Source organism: Hylaeus anthracinus, unplaced genomic scaffold (assembly GCF_026225885.1).
Source record: "Hylaeus anthracinus isolate JK02 unplaced genomic scaffold, UHH_iyHylAnth1.0_haploid 12002, whole genome shotgun sequence".
Classification (NCBI taxonomy): Eukaryota; Metazoa; Arthropoda; class Insecta; order Hymenoptera; family Colletidae; genus Hylaeus; species Hylaeus anthracinus.
In genome coordinates, this window is record NW_026534349.1 from 14,925,582 (window position 1) to 14,945,495 (window position 19,914).

At 38.8% G+C, this 19,914-nt stretch overlaps 3 protein-coding genes across 5 annotated transcripts in view; 1 reads left to right on the forward strand and 2 right to left on the reverse strand.

Moving 5' to 3' along the window:
- Positions 1-19,914, reverse strand: part of LOC128891693 (FMRFamide receptor-like) — a 55,715-nt gene that overhangs the window by 30,964 nt on the left and 4,837 nt on the right. Inside the window, exon 1 of one of the 3 annotated variants that reach the window (XM_054151402.1) lies at positions 3,572-4,264. The exons of 1 other annotated variant lie outside the window; for it this stretch is intronic. The gene's annotated coding sequence lies outside the window, so the exon portion shown is untranslated. Of the gene's footprint in view, positions 1-3,398; positions 4,265-19,914 lie in introns of those variants that run through there. One more of the 3 variants, XM_054151403.1, reaches the window with a different exon arrangement.
- LOC128891697 (uncharacterized) overlaps positions 1-19,914 on the reverse strand; it is an 88,069-nt gene that overhangs the window by 16,252 nt on the left and 51,903 nt on the right. The window lies entirely within an intron of this gene.
- Positions 1-19,914, forward strand: part of LOC128891681 (uncharacterized) — a 66,197-nt gene that overhangs the window by 15,959 nt on the left and 30,324 nt on the right. The gene's annotated exons all lie outside the window — the stretch shown is intronic.

Here is a 19,914-nt window from a genome sequence, read left to right on the forward strand (position 1 = left end):
GAAGCATGGATAGAGACAGGGACAAATGGATAGATATAAGTAGACTGCGGATCTTTATGCAAAATAAAATCTTTGTAAACGTACCTACAAAAACTGAATCTAAATAGGAATTTATTTTACTCTGCAAGGATTATAATACGAACTTGACTTTCTATACTTTTTATATTACTGGCTACTATGTCCATTCTATAGTTTCTTGCACGTTCAGATTTTCCATAAATGCATAAAAATCCACAGTCTAGATATGAGATACCGGAATACGAGGGATGCTAACGAAGAAAAGCTTTTTACTGAGTTTGATTTTCTATCTCTTGATTCTTACGATGAGAGTGAAATCAGTTAATTTTTTTTTCTTTTCTCATCGAAATTTCGCGAGACTTCCCTTCTCTACCCTTTCCGAGACTAACATCGAGACCAACCTCGTACAACTAAACCCTTCTATCCCGGCAAGTAATCGTTGATTCTTTCGTTGATCGTATTCGTTTTCTCGTTAACATTAACAATCCACCGCGAAATTCTGCGTTCTTATGGATAATTGGAATTTCCTGTCGTGGCTCAAGTTTCTCGTAGTAGGCGTGAAACGATTCCCTTGGCGATCGACTGATATCGGGGTCCTGGAATGGCTCGGAGCAAAAGTCGATTACAGTTCTTTTCGACGGGAAAAGGATATACCGTATAGGCTTCCCCCGAGTTGGGTAGGCTGCGTAGGCCGCTCGGGAAAAATTAGCGAACAGGTACGGACAAATATCGTCCTTTCCTTGTCCGTTTTCGTGTCCTTTTTCTTTTTCGATGGACGACACGCGATACAAGGAAGAAGGGAGCGCGTGTCTTACAAAATACGTGTAGGCAACCTATCGTAAATTCTGTTACTAGTGCCTGTGCGAGTATTCGATTTATTCGAGTATTTGAGTTTCGAGTCAAGTAACGATCCGTTTGCTAGAGCCGAATCGAGCGTGTAAAAATTCCGAGCTACTTGAAATAAACGAACTGTTTGAAACAAAAATGCCAACTATGCGAAAAAATCAAACGGCTCGAATATTCGAGCCATCGTGAAACATCGATTTACTCGAAAATGAATTTTCAGCACGAAATCGTTCGAGTTACTCGTTAAGATTCGAACTACTCGGGTTACTCGAATATTCATCTATTTACTACCAAATACTAATCTAACTGTAAGGAAGAAAAATATGACGTTGATTTAATGCATCTATTTTATTTTCATATTTTCACGAACAAAACGTATTTCTTCCTATGTTTTTTAAACAATATTTTTATCTGTTCCCCATAATTAAAAAAAGAATACGAAAATAGATGAATATTCGAGTAACTCGAAACTTAAAGATCTGTTCGAATATATTCGAGTTATTCGAAAAATTTCGAGTTGCAAATTCATTTTCGAGTAAATCGACGTTTTACGAGGGCTCGAATATTCGAGTCGTTTGATTTTTTTCGAGTAGTTCGCATTTTTTTTCAAACAGTTCGTCGATTTCAAGTAGCTCGGAACTTTCAAACACTCGACTCGTCTCGAGCAATCGAATCGAGCTCAGGTCGGTTCGTAAATTACGGGTACTCGCAAACACCTATCTATTACAATGGCTTTCTTAAACGAAGTTACGTTTCTCTTGCTGTACTGGCCGGAAACGTGCTTTCATTGCGTCAAGATTCTTCAGACCTGTTGCCAAACGTTCGTGACACGATAATGCATGACGCGTCATGGCATGGCATAGCGGTTAACCATTACCGAATCGCTCTCTTTCTTTGTCCGATATTTTCGATCGCAGACTAGGACCCCTTACTTTATTTTCAAACATATCACCGAACAAAATTTCACGATCCGTGTTCAAAGTGAAATTAACCCTTTGCACTCGAGGCCTTTTTTCTGGTATCTACCAGCAACTCGAGATGTTTCTTAGCATTCTATCGCCATGAATTGTAAGCTATCTAGATTTAAGAATAAGGTCACCTTTACCTTACCGACAATCATTTTATCGACACTTCGAACGCCAAAGAAATGAACCCTTTGCGCTCTGGTGGCGCCTCTAGGGCGACATATAAAATTTAAAAGTGATTTTGTGAACGTACAATTTCAAATTCACTTACATCAGAATACAACTGATTAAGAATTGAAATAATAATACATCGAGTCATGAACGTTCGTAGATGTTTTTCTTGAAAGTAGAGTTTTTGGTTTCACAGAAATTTATTATAAAAATGGACTGGATTTGATTCTATAGAAAAGTGCCTCGAGCGCAAAGAAATTAAACCAAAAGAAACATTAGGTATCGTAGATTTACCGCGTGAAAGCTAATGGTGACTAGTCACCTGCCGCGTGCAAAGGGTTAAATCATTTACCGACTCGATGAAGTTCACGTATGTACACACCGCGATAGCGATTACCACGGAAAACCGATCGCTGTCAGTTGATCGAATTACAGTGAATGCAGAATGTATACACCAATCAATTTCTTAAAAAACTTTTGTCTGAAATTGTAGTTTCTTAACTTCTTTTTTTATAATCAATGATATTTTACGTATTCTCGGAAATCTTTAAGATAGATATAGGTCCAAACAACATTTACTAGTTAATATAATTTGTGAAATTAACAAAAAAATGCGAAAAGTGGGTAACAGTATAGAAGCAATAAATATTTGTACGACTCTTATGACACGTACGACTCAATAAACACATTGGTTTATTGCTTTGTACGAATTAGAAAACATCAAATTTCCAGTAAAAAAGACTTAAAAAATGCTGTAATAAAGGAATGAAAGAAGATCTCACTTCGAATAACTAATAATTTAGTTAATTTAATGCTTAGAAAAGTTACAATAATTATAAAATCAAAAGGAAATCCTACGAAGGAAGTATTATATACTTATAAATTAATCTAAATTTCTTTCTTTTTAATCAAGTTTTAACAGTTAAACAGTTGTGCGAATACTTATTGCTTCAATATTTCTATCGATTAATTGTTTTTTTCTTGTTACCTTCGCAACTTACATAAATAGCTGTTGATGTCGATGTCGTTTCTTTTCGAATACGTTACGAAAACAATGGAGAAACGTACGAGCTTCTATTCGCTTCCGAAAGAAATGTAAAACAATTGCAAGTAGATTGGATACTCCGAGTTCGAGTCCGTGTCCGAGTCCTCGTTGAGAAAATTAAATTACTCAACATAGGTACGATATAAACAAATATTTGATCATGTAACGAGGGTGTGCGGAAAGGAACGATAAATTGCATGCGACGAAAAGTGGTATTTTTGTTCGAGTTAATCGCAGTTAATTGTAAATGAGAATAAAACCTCGACGAGAACCGATCGTATAAAGGCTCCCAAAGAACAAATTGTAACGGACAATCCGTGAAGAAAACTAGCTATTCTAAACATTAATCGCACTTTCAACGTTTCCTCGATCCTTGGGGAAAAAATGTTGCGATAATTTCGAGACTCGTAATGGTAAACGGTGTTCGCCAGCCCTTGTCGGTTCCCTGCTTTATCTCGTTACGTTCTTTGGTCATGGTTACACTTTAGGGATTATCAATTCGCGCGTCTTTCGGTGTTATTCGCACCTGGAGATGAAAACGAAGACGGCTACGTCTTCTAAAATCGCATCGATATACACCACTCGTCTACTTATATATCACTTGACGGCGAATCACGCACACTTGGACCTTAGATGTTCAAGAAAAGAGCGAACAAATCTTTTCCACTCGTCGCCGCGGCGTCGCGTTGACGTAACATCATCACTTTTCACTTTTCACGGAGGTCCGATCATCCATTTGGCCGGTGTTTTTTCTTTCTTTTTTTTTATCTTTCAATGAAACGTCCAAAATCGACACGCGTTCACGGAGCGCTTGCAGCGCACTGACTGCCACAAAGAAGAGAATCATCCGAGTAAGTATTAAGAGCATTCGTGGAGGAGCGTCGAGTGACCCTGGCAGTGGGTGCCGCCTGCGCGGTTCGTGTTCTCTCACTCTCATCCCGTCCCCCCGCCCCCGCCCCCCCGTCCCTACTTCCCTAACCAGTCCTCCTCCTAATCCGAATCCCAATCCCTCTCTCTACCCTTTAAATCTTACGTCACTCTTCATCTTTTTTCGCGCACCATCGCCTCTGAGCGCGCCTGTACACCTAAACACATTTTTCATTTCCATGATAAAAATGATTTCAAAGGATATAATCGTTTCATACGAAAGTTCTGGGCTAAGTGCCGTGTGGTTCAACACGGTCTTCTTTCCAGAAGGCCATGCCTTTCCCACTCCGTGGCCAGATCTTTTTAGAACAATATATCATTTGTTTAATTCAATATGGTTAATTATTAATTATGGCAATGCAACGTCGGGTTGCTTGCTCAAATTTACGCGTTAACGATGGTAACTCGTCGGTCACGCGACATTCGTTTTGGAGCCGCGCCTTCGGATCATCGCAAGCTCGCGCTCGTTCCGCCCTGACGTCTTGGCCCCTCGCGAATCCATCGGTTGCAAACAGCGGCGGATCAGCTGTTCCGAAAATCAATATATTGATCGGACGCTAACATCCATTTTCTTTTTTTTTTTTTACCTTCCCGTTCACACGTACCATTACTCTATTCTATACGAGTTTCTTCTTCTACAGTAAAGACTGGATACAGTACCGTCTCGAAATAAGCAATTCGGTCGGGACCGGTGAGTTGCTTATTTCGAGGGAGGTATGCTATTCGGATTGACTTCATACCGTGAATTCCGATCGATTTCGGCCAACGATACAGTAAAGTCTTCATAAATGCACAAGTACCTCTACCATGAATGCACTGGAACCATCCCCCCCCCCCCCAACTGGGGTTATACCCCTTGGGGGGTCAAGGAGTTCGATCGCCGAGCAGTGTTTACGTGATCATTATTCTCTGATGTTTGCCGACGAGTTTCGAACGTAGAGAAGGACAGCGAATAAGGAAGAGGACGGAGCGAAAACAGAGTATGACGGTAAGACAATTGGTGAAACTTTTTTGTTGTAAAACTTTTACCATCATGTTCCTGACATTTTTCTGATTAAAATGAAACCAAACATGACGTAATTCGCAATATATTTAATTGTAAGAACTTATTATGTTTCATATATCGTAGAACACTAACTAAAAAAAAATGCATGGTGAATATCGTCCGAATTATGTCGTGTTTGGTCTCATTTTAATTAGAGACATGTCAGGGATATGATGGTAAAAGTTTTACAACAAGAGAGTTAATAATAAGAAAGTTTCATCGTTGTATTACATTGTTTTACCGACATGCCTCGATGTTTTCGCTCCGTCCTCTTCTCTTTACTCGCTGTCCTTCTATACGTTCGAATCTTGTCGGCAAACATGAGAGAATGTACAAAGTCGTGATATTAAGATTATTAAATTACTTCGAGAGAGAACTTTTTTTATAGTGTTGATCTTTGCAACAACAGCGGTGACCTGTCGAAATCATACGTTAACTGTAATTACGAGAGCCAAGGATATATGTATGTCGCAGGGAAATGATAAAAATAGAGATTTGATCAGATCCCTAAGGTAGACGGTCAATTCACGGGTGATGTTAAAATAACAACTCTGTGAGATCATTTCCCCAAAGAAAGTAAGTGATTTAATATGATTTGATCAAATCCCCTGACTGTTTTAGTGAAAAGATGGAATAATATTGTTTAGATATCAAAAGTATTAATTTAGTAAATCATGCGTTGTTAAGTGTAGAGTAGGTAATACAACAATGGTCGTAGAAACATCAATTATTTATTAATTACATTCCCTAAAAATATTCTTTTTATTTTTTAAAATACCAGCTTGAGTACCTATTTCTTTTGCTAATTAGTCTCAAATAAATAATTTATGTTTCTATGAGTATCGTTGTATTACCTATTCTACTTTTAAGGCCAGGTTACACCAATAAAACGTGTTTCTTTAAATAAATTTTGTTTACAGTAAAAAAAATATTTCAGAATCAAACTTTTTACAGCTGAAAGTACATATATTAAAGTATTTGAAAAAAAATTTTGTTTTTCTTTTTTTTAAATGGCGGTTCTGAAAATGGCTATTCAAACTCGTCCAATTTGTTGGCGGGTGTCATCATTTCTTGGAAACGAATCATCTGAAAGCAAAAAATAAAACGGTTTCATATTCTGTATCGAATTGGCTATGGTCGGTACTACAACCAAAAATATTCACTGTTATTTAGAAAAGTTATAAGCAATTAAAAGTGCAAAAAAAAGGTCGAAAAATTCAAAAGTCCGCCATTTTGTTATTTTACGGTGAAAATTGTTTCATTGTAGTACCGACCATAGCCAATTCGATACAGAATATGAAACCGTTTTATTTTTTGCTTTCAGATGATTCGTTTGCAAGAAATGATGACACCCCCCAATAAATTGGACGAGTTTGAATAGCCATTTTAAGAGCCGCCATTTAAAAAAAAGAAAAAAATTTTTTTTTCCAAATAGTTTAATACATGTACTTTCAGCTGTAAAAAGTTTGATTCTGAAATATTTTTTTTACAGTAAACAAAATTTATTTAAAGAAACACGTTTTATTGGTGTAACCTGGCCTTAATAACGCATGATTTACTAAATAAATACTTTCAATATCTAAACGATATTATTTCATCTTTACAGTAAAACAGTTAAGGGATTTGATCAAATCACTTACTTTCTTTAAGGAAATGACCTTACGGAGTTGTATTTTAACATCTCCCGTGAATCGATCATCTACCTTAGGGATTTGATCAAATCTATTTTTATCATTTCCCTGCGACAAGTACATTGCCTCTGTGTTTCTGTAGAGAAAGCATGACGACGTCTAGCGGTCGCCACGGTAACTAGCCCACGACTGTACTATGCATACAGTAACTCTTACATCTCGCTTATTCCTTGAAGTAGGAAAAATGTCGAAGGAAAACATTGTTCGTTTTGGAGGGGGATATACCATGATAAACAAATAAATTATCTCAAGGTTATATTTTCGGATATTTCGAGGTCATCGACGTTTTCTTAAATATACCATAAACGCACTAGTTCAGTCCCGAGTTTGTGCATTTATGGAGACTTTACTGTATTACGAAGAGTTGAATCGATAATCAAGTCTCGACTAATATAGCGGACATTTTCATCAACAAGAGTCGTAAAAGGATATCGTTAAAAGGGTACTCTCGAGTGCTTTCTCATCGCGTGTTTTCTCTCTGTGTCAACGTTGGGACACGGGTGTCTTCCTCTAAATTCGGTTTCATTCATACGCGGTTAGCCACGGCGAGCTGCGTACCCTCCGAGACAGTCGAACGAGGATCGATCTACGTGTGTGTGCGTGTCTATGTCTATACCTATGTGTAACGTCTACGTGTACGTATACGTCACTTGACCTAGCTGCATTGATTTTTCGGTTATTAATTGTACCTCTCGGTTCGCTCTCGTTGTCTGTAAGAAAGGGGGTTAAACGTGAGACGAGGGAGACTTTAAAAGTCACCAGCCAAGTCTCGGAAGAGCGCCGGAAACAACAGCTAGTTTCTAAACAAGGCCTTTTCTCTCGCGCGTAGACATTGACTTTTCATTTTAAGTTCGTTCGTTAGTTTATTTAAATTTTACCGGTTAATGATTTCTCAACAAATTTGTTCTGTACAGTATTGTCTCCATAAATGCACAAAGCCGGGACTGAACTAGTACGTTTATGGTAGACTTTGTATATTCTCTGATGTTTGCCGACGAGCTTCGAACGTAGAGAAGGATAACGAATAAAGGAAAAGGACGAAGCGAAAACAAAGTCCTCTGTAATGCACAAACTCGGGACTGAACTAGTGCGTTTATGGTAGACTTCATCCATTCATTTATTTAAAGTGCGTAACTTCTTATACAAAGTTATCGCACTACTGCTTACTTATTAGCTTATTACTAGCTTATTTCCATTCTTCTTATCGTCGTCTTACATGACTCTTGCATTGTTTTAATACTATTTGCAGTATCTCTTACTCGGAGTAAGTTACTCCTCATCTATTGGGACCCGCTGGCTCCCCTCTAGCTCGGGTACCTCGGGGTTGCTAAGCCCGTACTGTAGCTACAAACACCGCTACAGTCCCTGAGGGTAATTAAATGCCGGACTTAATTCCGAGATTTCGCGGAGAAACTGTTGGATACTTCGGGCCCTTGGTGACTCGAAGTCTAAGACCCCGACGTTAAAAAATAAACCAATACCGGAAAAGGTCTCTTGGAGTTAGTGTATGATCTGAAAGGAAAAGTCAGCAGACCTTTTTTGAGACAAGAGGGCGCCGATAGTTCTCGTAGCATTTTTCCACAGACGTCGAAATAATCGGTTCGATCGTAGTCTTCATGAAAGCAACATCGCAGCTCCTAACTCTCTGGTCGAAATAAGGAGTGGCTTATAAAAGGGAATAACTGAGTAATAATTATTTTTTATTACTTCGTAAATATTGCTTCTAACATTTTGTCTTTCTATACATATGTACAGTTAGAATTGCCATCGAGTCTTAACCTTTCGAGCGACATGCGACATAAAACAATAAACGGAAGGCCAACAATAGTTTATAACATGTTCGCGAAGCTAAGCTGTTTATCCTGATATTGCCGTCAATATCAATCTAGTTGCGACCGTCGATGAGGTCTTTAGAATTTCGCGTGGTTCCGATCCTCGGTAGCTGTCCGTGTCGTAAACTTGGAAAAACCCATGAGTGGCAGAGGCCTTCCGCAAGACACCAGGTAATCACCCACCCTTGCCTCTAGAACCGCTGGTGAAGGCGTACCTACGAGGGTGGTGTGGGACTCTAGGTACCCTGATTGGGCCTTGTTTCTAAACCAAGTACCAATCAGGGTGCATTTTGAAAATATAGGAGTGACAAGTGAAAGTAGGAGAGATACAGCGAGGTATCATCAATTGTCACCCCAAAAGAAAAGGGCAGATTCTCACGAACCACCACTGATTCGACTAACTTGTAGAAACCTTCTGCATTTACCAAGTTCGTAAACAAAGTTAAAGTTATTTGCTAAAATTGTTAAACACTCGTTACAGTTCTGCTACTTCAATCGTTTAATTAATTCGGTTGTCATTAACGTTCACATCCGAAGTGAGCATACCAGAAAGACGTTCTTTCAAATACAACCAGATATTTTGCTCACGCCGTAACAATTTTCTGACCCCAATAACCAATAGAAACAATGCGAGATGGGCAAATATTGTTGTTTAAACGTATGTTTTCCAATCTTGCGTTTAGTTAGTTTTCCCTCTTAAATCAACTATAGACCGACTCGATGGATCTTTCACGCGAAATATAATGATTTTCGGAAATTTACATCGACTTTGTGCAATTTAACTAATTTTTCGAGTCGACGTATACGATGTTAGTATATTATAAATTGTACTATAGACCGACAATAACCAATAGGAACAATGCAAGATGGGCAAGTGTGCGCTGCGAGAACATCGCTAGTCTTTCCTTTCGTTTTAGTTTCTTTTACGATTTCGACTTACCGAACCGAGATCCCTTTTCGAAGCAGTGGCTTCGATGATCGCTTCCGCGTCGCTGATATTTCACATCGAAATGAGGTTTGTCCAACAAAGTAGAGGAATAGACGAGAGGGAGGGTTCGAGGAGGTCGAGAAATAATGGAACGGATAACTGAATTCTGTCTTATCGGTCGACCTGAGCCACGGGACCTCGCAACTCGCAACCAGGGACGCATCGTTCATCGTTTCATGCACGTATTATCTCCGGTATTTCAAATCCTGGAAATTCCGTGGTTCTCGATTATCGAATGAGAAGCTTTACGATAATCGTCGTCGTCATCATTTATTTTTTACCTTTGTGGTGTCGAAAGTCAGGCGACGAAGTTGACACCACGTCAAGAGGTTTCGGCGCCACGACGCGCCGCGCCGTCGAGAATCTGTTTAGATTATAAAGCCGGCGACTGACTTGCAACAGAACGCTGTAATGTAACTGCTCGGCACGAATTTTACGGTTCGGTACCAGCGTTACATTACAAAGTCCTTTTTGGAATCACGAATGCTCGCTTCGAACTCTCGGCTGAATTCTCTCTCAATGCTTCCTACTCAGTTCAGTGAAAAGTAGACAATCAAAGAGGTTCATTAAAAAACCGACAGACCAGTGGAGCACGGTCGAGCGCGAACCGAGCGCAAGAGCGGCTTGGTTCGTCGCTCGCTAATCCGTCCAGACTAATTGTAAGCGAATGCTCGCGTTAGATTAAGCCGGCGACTGACTTGCAACAAAACATTGTAATGTAACGCGAGCATTCGCTTACAATTAGTCTGGACGGATTAGCGAGCGACGAACCGAGCCGACTGTGTTTTTCTTCAACGCAGTCAGGCAGTCGAATGCGAAGCGCGATTGAGAAAACTTTGGTCTGCAAGTTGCGACAAAGTATCGAATAATTGTGTTTTTTTTTTTTATTAAGACCTGCAAGGAGCGGTCGAGCGTCGCGTCACCTTATACCAATTTTCACGCCTATATTTTAATAAATATACACATATATTGTTATTTTTTACATCGCGAGTGATGTCAGTCATTTTTCCCACCACACCTTTAACACGTTTGTTACGTTTCAGAAAGAATTAAGTTCAAGAAGGTATCGATAAAAGCGAAATCCATACTTGTTCGAATAAGTATTGAGTTGTCGCTAGGAGTGCTTGGAAATGAACGCGTCTTTATAAGCGTTCGGTACCTCGAGATTATCCGTCACGCGTAACGTATGATTTATGATCACGGTGTCGTTGTACGGTATGTATTTACGTCTCGATCCAAACCGCCTGCGCTCAGAAGATAGGATTGTAAAGGGTTGTTGGAATAATGATCGACATCCGTTGCGTCGCGTCGGATCCACTGGCGGATGACTAACAACCATTCGGATTAGTTTGAAGCCGTCCCAATCCCGATCCCGATCTCGATCTCGATCCTAAAATTCTCAGCGAATATCGTGAGTGCCAATCACTGGAACGAATCGCGACGCACAGTGGGGCAAAGGCGGAAGAAAGTCCAAAAATAAAGTTTTTATTTTCATTATTTTTGGTTTGGTTGGTTTGGTTCAACGTTCTGGTTGGTTTAATGGTCAACGAACTTAGTTCAGATGCATTCTTTCTTTTAACCAATTTCCGAATTTTGTTTTATTAAGGAACAAATTGTAGTTATCGCGTCCCTCTGCAAAGGGAACCTTTTTCAGTTTTTCGTTAATAAATCGAAAACTACTGCCCGTAGCGAAAAAATGCTTTTATTCAAAATGAATATTCATAAAATGATCTACAAAAAAGGTTACGTTCATTTTCCTGCTTGGAGCAACGGTTCACAAGATTCAGGTGGAGTGAAAGGGGTAGGCTCATTTTCAGTTATCAAGATTAACTAACACTCCTGCAAGTTTCATTGACCTATACAGCTCATTGTGGTATTGGTGTTGTTTTGAAGTTTCTCTCGGTTTCATTGCTATTAGGTGCCGTGCAATGCTTTTGACCTAAAACATCATCCCAGAAAGTTTCAGACCGTTTGAGGGTAATATGAGGGTAAACTTTAACTTTATTATTATAGCCCTTAACTTTATTATTTTTTTTCTCGGTCATTATTTCAGATATTTAAATTCTGCAGAAACGAAAGTATTCGTATCGTACTTATAAGCTGCATCTCATATATTTTTGCCAGGGTATTGTTTTAATTATTAAGGGTAGAAAATAAATAATTTATTTTTCCCGGGTGGTAGTTGCAAACAATCCTGCGAGTGATACTTACCAAAAAAAAAACCGGAATGATGATCGGTTATTTAGCTGACACATGTAGAAGTTTCAGAACGGTCGGAGTCCTGGAACATGGTTAAATAATTAAAAAGGAATAAAAATCCCATGCGTTACGCTGCGTGCAATGGGCTGAAGGAGAATGAGATAATGGTCAGACACACTACGCGTACCGTACGGTTGAAGGAGAATGAGATGATGTCAAACGCACTACGCGTAGCTTATAAAACAATGAATCCATCCAAGTCCAATACGTTGACTTTCACGTAACATTTAGTTCGTTTCATATTGCCAGTTTTGTTTCTTTTTAATAATTTACAACTAAGTTAGAATGCATCAAGCGACGCACAGCGCGTAATTGTAAACAATGTCTAGATATCGTTTAAGAAATAATAAACAGAATACTTTTCAGAAGAATTGTATGATATCATTTACAAAATTGTTGAAACTGATTGCCTCAGTGCCGTATGCATAGCTGTAACGATACGCGTAGTGTGTCTAACCATTATCTCATTCTTCTTCAGCCCATTGCACGCAGCGTAACGCATGGGATTTTTATTCCTTTTTAATTATTTAACCATGTTCCAGGACTCCGACCGTTCTGAAACTTCTACATGTGTCAGCTAAATAACCGATCATCATTCCGGTTTTTTTTTGGTAAGTATCACTCGCAGGGTTGTTTGCAATTACCACCCGGGAAAAATAAATTATTTATTTTCTACCCTTAATAATTAAAGAAATACCCTGAAAAAGATATATGAGGTGCAGTTTATAAGTACGAATATCTTCGTTTTTGCAGAATTTGACTATCTGAAATCGTTACCGAGAGAAAAAATAATAAAGTTAAAGGTGTTTACCTTCATATTACCCTTAAACGGCGGGATAACGGTCTGAAACTTTGCGGGATGATGTTTTAAGTCAAAAGCATTGCACGACACATAATAGCAATGAAAATTGGGGCGGGTGCCGATTGCCTATCCTTATCCTGCTATACCCTTTGTGCGTCTAACGAGACATTACTGTATCTATGTTTCGACGGATCTTTAACGATGAATAATCCTCTCCCAGAGAAATTCAGAGTTTTCGCAAGTATTGCAATCAAGTATTATACATGTATATACATTATAAACATGTTAGAAAAGTCGACAACAGTCGATTTCGTTGTCGCGTAATTTTCGTCACGACTGTCTGTTGATGGCCCTGATTATTATTCGAGGCCCTTTGGTGTTCGATGCCGGCCTTTCTACAAACGCGCGTTTGTAATTGGATCGATAATGTGACAACGTTAGCATTTCAGGCATAACCGTTCCGTACAACGAAGATGTATCGTAATTGGCTGTCCGTGTGTCTATCGTAGCGTAGCTCTAGCTCTAACTCGATCGCGAAGGAATAGAGTCGGCCGTTAGGTTGCGTCAAAGCTCGCGAATCACTCTAAATTCGGCTTGCGATTGTCGTTTGTTACAATTTGTAAGACCGATCGCACACGGCGCAACTGATTTGATATTAGTGTTGCAAACCGTTTGCGCTCTTTGTTTTATCTATTCCACTATCTTTGTTTTACCTAGATCCACGGTCGCATGCAACTAGTTTTAGAGTGGTTTGAAACTAATCGATTTAAGAAAAAGCATTATTTCGAAATCACGGACAAACACTACAATTTTATTTATACAGGGTGTTAAAAAAAAAGTATTAAATATTTATATGGTGCATAGGGCATACTATACTGAGTAAGAAAGCTTTAGTAAACATAGGTCCAAAGGTCAACCGTTTCTGAGATATAAACATTTTCGTTTGCTAGTATCATGATTGACTTACTTGCTTCCATCGCATGCGATGTTTATGTCAGTGTTTATAAATTGCGTTCTGAGTGTTCCCATTCAAGTGCCGACAGTAGATTTCATTGAGATATAAGGTCGATTCAGACTATACGACACGGACCGTCACGTACGGGCACCGACACGACAAAACATTAAAATACGCATTTTAATGGAACTATTCGCACTTAACAACTATTCGCACTTAACAGGAATAGTTCCATTAAAACGCGTGTTTGAATGTTTTGTCGTGTCGGTGCCGGAACATGTCGTTGCCGGAACGTGACGGTCCGTGTCGTATAGTCTGAATCGACCTTTAGTCAGTTGTGGATCAGTTGCATGGCCTCCTCGATCCCCCGATTTCAATCCTGTGGACTTCTTTTTATAGAGATATTTAAAAAGTCAAGTGTATTCCACGCCGATAAACGACTTAGGAGAACTACGTAACCAAATCCACCATGCTTGTCAAATAATTCGACAAAAATGTGGGATTTTCGAGAGAGTTCGCGATTCTGTAAGAAGAAGATGCCAAGCGTGTATAGAAATGAGCGGTGGACACGTGGAAAATCTTCTATAAATATCGAAAACACAGTAGTAAGTCAATCGTGATACTAGCAAACAAAAATGTTTATATCTCAGAAACGGTTGACCTTTGGACCTAGGTTTACTAAAGCTTTTTTACTCAGTACAGTGTGCCCTATACACCATATCAATATCGAATGCTTTTTTTGAACACTCTGTATAGATAATGTTATTCGAAATGTAGGCAGGTCTGACGAACCAACCCGAGAACAGCTCCATTATCTTTGTTTTACCTAGAACCACGGTCGCATGCAACTAATTCTAGAGTGGTTTGAAACTAATCGGTTGCGCCGTGTACGATCGGCCTAAACGTTTCGAGTCCCGTTGCATAAGGTTAGATCACGAGCTACTTTTTCCTGCGAAACAAGGAACAAGAACGTGATCAGGAATTCGGTGCTCCGCGAATCGTCCTTTCCATCCTTTTGCAAAGATAATGATAGCAGCCTGAACACAATGCGCGCCAGAAGGGACGCTCACAGCTCACAGTTCATGAATCATTGGCTCCGACGCGACGCGAGCAAAGAGCAAACCCGAGGTCTGGAACTGGAGCCAGACATTCGGGAGCCGTCGGCTAGGCGTCGGCGTCGCTGTCGCTGAAATCTGCAACCGTCGCGGTCGCCTCGTCGAGCATCTTACTAAACGAACGTTCGTTTCGTTCGTTATTCTATCACACAGTGATGGGCAAAACCCTAGGCTTCGAATAAATCTGAAGTTTGTCGACATGTTTGTCTCGTTTCCTCTTTTGGGAAATATTCAAAAGAGGAAACGAGACAAACATGTCTGCAAACTTCAGATTTATTCGAAGCCTAGGGTTTTGCCCATCGCTGCTATCATACAGGGTGCGGCAGAAATAACTGCCACATTTTAAAAAACGATTGAAAAAAAGTGGTGCCAGATACCACCAGAAACTTTTTATTTCTTAAATCTAGATATAAAAAAGTTTTTTTTTTACTTTATGCTTTAAAAATTACGCCGTCTAAATGATGGCCATTACGGGCGATACACACTTGAAGTCGTTTTTGAAAGTTTTCCATCACTCTCGTTAGCATTTCGGGGGAAATTCTTTCAATTTCCTCTTGGATGGCCTCCTTTAGTTCATTCAAGGACCAAGGACGATGTTTGAAAACCTCGGCCTTGAGGTATTCCCACAGAAAACAGTCACACGGACTTAAATCAGCCGAGCTACGGTCCATACAGGGCGTCGTCAGCGCGAAATTTTTGCAGATGGTGTTTTCGGGTCGAGTGATTTCTTTACGCGAAAGAGTTCCGTGACCACTGTAGCTCGGCGGATTAAAGTCCCGTGACTTTTTTCTGTAGGGATACCTCAAGGCCGTGGTTTTCAAACATCGTCCTTGGTCCTTGAATGAACTAAAAGGCCATCCAAGAGGAAATTGAAAGAATCTCCCCGAAATGCTAGCGAGAGTGATGGAAAACTTTCAAGAACGACTCCAAATCTGTATTGCCTGTAAATTGCCACCATTTAGACGGCGTAATTTTTAAAACATAAAGTAAAAAAAACTTTTTTATATCTAGATTTAAGAAATAAAAAGTATCTGGTGTTATCTCGTACCATTTTTTTAAATCATTTTTTAAGATGTGGGAGTTATTTCTGCCGCACCCTGTAATGATACGTTAACGTATCGTTGAAAGAAAATGTTCTTCGTCCCTGGCGACTAACGTACGCCAAAACGTGCGAATCCTCTCGAAATGTTGCAGGTTATCGAACGCGTAAACCTCGCGACCAAGGAGTGCCATTCTTCTTTTATTTCGGTCACGAAAACACCCGACGCCCACGCAACTTTTTTCTCACCGACCGTTCCGAACGACGAATCGTTGTTTACCGCGATAATGTTTCGCGTGTCGTATTTTAGAAAATTACAGAGACTCGATGCAAGTTAAACGCCAAGCTGCGCGCCAGACGTAAGAAATACAATGAGAAAAAAACAGTGATGGGCAAAATCCTAGGCGTCGAATAAATCTGAAGTTTGCCGACATAATCGTCTCGTTTCCTCTTTCGAATATTTCCCAAAAGAGGAAACGAGACAAACACGTCGGCAAACTTCAAATTTATTCGAAGCCTAGGATTTTGCCCATCACTGGAAAAAAATGAAGAGAACCGAAATCCCTTTTTGGTTTTCCTCTAATCCACGTCCTCTCGGCGAGCAACACGAAAAATTGTTTCGATTCAGAGCAGCGTTTCTCAACCTTTATGTAATCGCGGCCCGGTCAATTTTTTTGTATGAGATGAGGGTCCGGTTCAAACATAAATACCTCGTAATAATTCGTGAATACTTTTTGAACTCTTTTGAGGTTCATATGCAGGGTGTCCCAGCTTTAGCGATACAGCGCTCTAACCCAAAAACTATCGGCCGAATGCAAAATTTCAAATATGGAAATTGCATGGTAAAGTGTGGCTCATGTCTCAGCGAGAAGGAATTTTTGTTACCTTTGTTATTTAACGAGATGCGATGGTCAAGTTTCGTTTTTCAAATGAAACTATATATTTTTTTTTCTACCATGCGATAGTACTTTTCAAGACGAATTCATTAAGCTTTAATGTATTTACCCGATTTTTTGATTAGTTTTCAAGCTATAACGCTTCAAAATTTGCTAATTTTCAAGGATAAATCTTGGTTCGGTCCCGGGCGGTCCCATTGATGCAGTAAGCACCATGGGATTCTTGAAATCGATACAGAGGGTCTCGCTTGCGATACCAGGCCCAAGGAAGGAAAACCGGAAAAGTATTACCTACCTAGAAAATTTTCGGCGCTACAAGTAATGCATCTGTAGCGGTCAACACTTTTCCCGTTTTTCTTCCTTGAGCTTGGAATCGCAAGCAAGACCCTCTGTATCGATTTCAAGAACCCCATGGTGTTAACTGCGTCAATGGGACCGCCCGGGACCGAACCAAGATTTTTCCTTGAATTTAGCAAACTTTGAAGCGTTATAGCTTGAAAACTAATCAAAAAATCGGGTAAATACATTAAAGCTTAATGAATTCGTCTTGAAATGTACTATCGCATGGTAGAAAAAAAAATATATAATTCCATTTGAAAAACGAAACTTAACCATCATATCTCGTTAAATAACAAAGATAACAAAAATTCCTTCTCGCTGAAACATGAGCCCCACTTTACCATGCAATTTCCATATTTGAAATGTTGCATTCGGCCGATAGTTTTGGAGTTAGAGCGCTGTATCACTAAGGCTGGGACACCTTGTATACATATACAGGGTGGACCATTTTAAATTCCCCAGTAGAATTTCTCGGAAACTATAGAAATTAGCGAAAAATGTTTCGAACAAAATTGGCTCAATTTTGAGAGGGAAATATATCCATGACTTTGCCTTTGACCTTGGAGGTCACGTTCAAGATCGTTTGAAGGTCAACTTTGTTATTTTAAATAGAAACCCTTATTTTTGAGCTCGGATTCGGAAAGACCGGACAATTCTACGTTCAGATGAGGTAGCATAGTCGTGATCCGAGTGAAATAATTATTGTTTGATTGTAATGTTAAAAAGGTATGACTTTTCTCGTCAGGATACTTCCTTGATGACTTTTTTGGGAAAAACTGTGAAAAGTGCGAAAATTTCGTGGCTTTTTGGCTGTAACTCGGCTGGCTTACGTTTCTGAGGGTTGCAAATCTAGATTTATACTATCTGGGTGGTCCCTAACAACGTACAGTGGGTGTAGAAAGTATTCGTACACCGTACAATTTCCGAAAAAACTATATGAAATTGCAATTTCTTTACTTATTTTTTATAAACAATGACATTCTGCATATTCTCGAAAATCTCTAGAATACATAGAGTACAAAAAAAAAAAAATAGCTGCTTATGTAAGTTCCGAAATTAACAAGAAAAAAACAATTAATCGATAGAAATGTTGAAGCAATAAATATTCGCACAACTGTTAAATTTTTAAAATTCGATTAAAAAAAAAAGAAATTTACATTAATTTATAAGTATATAATACTTCCTTCGTGGGATTTCCTTTTGATTTTATAATTATTGCAACTTTTCTAAGCATTAAATTAAGCAAATTATTAGTTATTCGAAGTCGAATCTTCTTCCATTTCTCTATTAGAGCCTTTTTTTAAACTACATTACTAGAAATTCAATGTTTTCTAATTCGTACAAAGCAATAAACTGATGTGAAACTCTACTGTAAATGGTTCGTCGTAAGAATTGTACAAATACTTATTGTTTCTACATTCCTACCAATTTTTCGTATATTCTTGTTAATTTCGCAAATTATATAAAGTAGCAATTGTTGTTTGGATATACTATATCTACTACATATATCTATTGTATATCAACTATATGTATATACTATATCCATTATAAAGATTTCTAATAATATGTAGAATATCATTGATTATAAAAAAAAGAATTTAAAAAACCACAATTTCACACAAAAGTTTTTTGGAAAATTGATCGATGTACGAATACATTCTACATCCACTGTACAAGAAACCAAGATTACAGTATTGTATTGGGTTATCCAGAAAGTTCGTGCCAATTTTTAAGAAAAATTCAAAGGCACGTTTGAATTTTGGTATATATTTATTGAATTATATAAATACCATTTTGTTCGACGACCTTTCCACCTTTTAAGGCCTTTTAAGGCGCCCATGTTAATTGTTTTCAAACATTCCAATATAAACAGACGTGTACCACCTACCAAAAATCGGCACGGACTTTCCAGACAAACTATATAATATGTATTGTTTGGCAAAAAAATTGTCTAACGTGACTGGCCTAACATGTAATACAGTAATATCGATTCGAAACTGAATCCAGTAGCGTTACTTGGTCGACGAGAATTGGGATGAAATCGGGACGGGTATTGGAAGAAATGGAATCTACCCGATGAAATTAACCCGAGATTACGTTACAAAATTTTGCAAAATTTTATCCGTCTAGCGAACCGAAATTTTCAACGAGTAAAACCGTAAATATGAAGATTCGCAGGATACGGAGCAGCTTAAAATAGTTAAAATGCAAAGCGGCTCGAGTACTGCTGAGCGTACATCCACTTGCAATTAGAGATGGCGGCAGTACCCGTGACTCGTGACTCGCAACAGTTTCAACTTTACGGCATCTCGGGAATATAAATCGCATCCTGCAAATTAGATTTACCGTGGTGCTATTCCAAATTGAAACTTGCTAAAGTTTGCTAGATAAACGGCGCCTTGATGGTTGATGTTATATTCGATAATGCCGGAACAGTAAATAAATAACGATAAATCCGCTACCGAAGAATAGCTTCCTTTGCTCCTCTCCAAATGATAAGATCTGATTAGAGATTGATTCAATTCGGTTAATCATTTACTCATAACCATTTAATCATTATTCAAACGTAGTCCAACGCATTCTCGGCAAAGTTAGAAATTGGTTATTCCGTTTCCCAGCAGGTTTCGACTACGAGAAACTCTCTACTTCACGAAACGTCGCCGACGTTGGCAAATATTGTTTCAACGTATGTTTCCCAATCTTGCGTTTAGGTAGTTTTCCCTCTTAAATCAATTATAGACCGACTCGATGGAACTTTCACGGGAAACATAATGATTTACGGAAATTTGCATCGACTTTGTGCAATCTAACTAATTTTTCGAGTCGACGTTTACGATCTTAGTATATTATAAATTGTACTATAGATCGACTCGATGGATCTTTCACGCGAAATATAACGATTTTCGGAAATTTGCATCGACTTTGTGCAATTTAACTAATTTTTCGAGTCGACGTATACGACGTTATTATATTATAAATTG